At 32.9% G+C, this 1,892-nt stretch overlaps 1 protein-coding gene across 3 annotated transcripts in view; it reads left to right on the plus strand.

Annotated features, from left to right (window-relative positions):
• The window catches only part of LOC108751091 (protein abrupt), a 121,247-nt gene that overhangs the window by 97,325 nt on the left and 22,030 nt on the right, over positions 1-1,892 (plus strand). The window lies entirely within an intron of this gene.

Consider the following 1,892-nt stretch of genomic DNA (forward strand, 5'->3'; position numbering starts at 1 on the left):
TTAAATATCCGCAGTTAGATATCAATTGACAATTATTCCTTGTACATATAAGAAATTTGTTCATTTAACATTTTCATAATAAAAATAAACGTTAAATCCAAATTAACCAAATTAACGTCAAATTGAGCTTGTTATCGCCGCGCTGTGCTATTTTGAATCACGTTGGAAGAGAGTCTGGTCGACGGAATTTGGATTCTTTATAAAATTTACAGATATTTGATATCTACAAACGCAAAAAAAATTGATGAACGTTGATAGGAATACACAAATTATGAATTATCTGGGATAAGAAAGTCTACCATGTACTACCCCTTTTCTCACCCCACTCCCGGCGTGATAGAAAATGCGCGAAGGTGACAACCGAACTTTAGTGCTTTATTTCGAAACACGTACCCACCGTGAAGTTTATCCCTAACAAAAAGCGCACACTGTATATATGCGAGAGATTATATCGACAAAGGAGAGAATCTATAAATATATATATATATATGAAAAGCTATTATATTGAGCATATATATATATTATATATATATATATATATATATATATATATACACATAAAGAGATATACATAGAGTTGATTTTGTATAAAATGTACGAAACAGTATTTCCTGTAGAGCCTGAAGCGTAGATCACGCCGTAGAGAATGAAACGATATACTTACACACTGCGACATCCGGCATACGCCGGACATTGATATAAGGATTAGATTACGTATCTAAGAGAGAAAACAATGTTCCTCTAAGCTGAGTAAGCCAGCCTTATGTTAAATAATGTAGTCTTAAGAGTGTAGAAACTGATCAGATGAGCGCATGACTACGACGAAACCGAGCGGTCGATCGGTTTTAAAGATCCGTTTTGCTCTTATAATCGCGAAGAGACACGAAATTGCACTGTGTGTGTGTGTGTATGCGTGAGAGAGAGAGAGAGAGAGAGAGAGAGAGAGAGAGAGATATGCTGGCGCGTATACACGAAATGCATGAAAATATGCAGGTTACTATGTGAGTGAATGAATTGCGAATGAATACGTCGACCAGAAGTATGGTCGCTTAACAATGCCTAGCCTTATTTTTCTACGTCTTACGTTTCATCAGTATTTCTTAGGTCAAGAGTGCCCCAAAAGACGTTACGTTCGAAACCGTGCATATACTAGAATACGTCGCGAATAAACACAAGGAAGTATATTTATATATATTTCTGTGAATGTACGAGTTGTTAGTTACTCAAAAGGAAGTGTCGGAATGCAATGTATATTAATTTTTAACCATTAACACTTTTTATTGGGCTGCCTCCAATTTGGCTCAGATAGTGATTTTTATTTAGTATTTGGAGTGTAGAATCATATAGAAAAGGAATTATGTGCTGAATGAATTATTCAAAGTTATGATGAATAGTTATTTTTCAGAAGATAGATGACGATAAGAAAGACGAAAAAAGACCAAAGTTGGTGATATTAACTCAATTTATGGCTTATATGAGAAGATTTACTGATTTTCCTTTTACTGAAAAATAACGATTTTCTATAACTTTGAATAATTCATTCAGCAAATAATTCTTTTTCTACGTGATTCTAAATACTAAATAAAAGACACTACATGAGCCAAATTAGAGATGACCCAACGAAAAGTGTTAATGGTAAGACAGAATTTGCATAAAATTTTTTTTAATTTACATACGAAATGTATTATATATTCGGTATTATATTGTTTGGAAAATCGGACATTGCAAAGTATCCGCGCGCGCAGCAAAGTATCTTGTTTATTTAATATTATTTATTATCGGTTTTATCTTTTCCTGGCTGACAACTCGTACTATAAATAATGTATAGAATACCGTACATATTATTTTAGCAGAAACTAGCTTCTATATATATATATATATATATATATATA

Source organism: Trachymyrmex septentrionalis, unplaced genomic scaffold (genome assembly GCF_001594115.1).
Source record: "Trachymyrmex septentrionalis isolate Tsep2-gDNA-1 unplaced genomic scaffold, Tsep1.0 scaffold40, whole genome shotgun sequence".
Classification (NCBI taxonomy): domain Eukaryota; kingdom Metazoa; phylum Arthropoda; class Insecta; order Hymenoptera; family Formicidae; genus Trachymyrmex; species Trachymyrmex septentrionalis.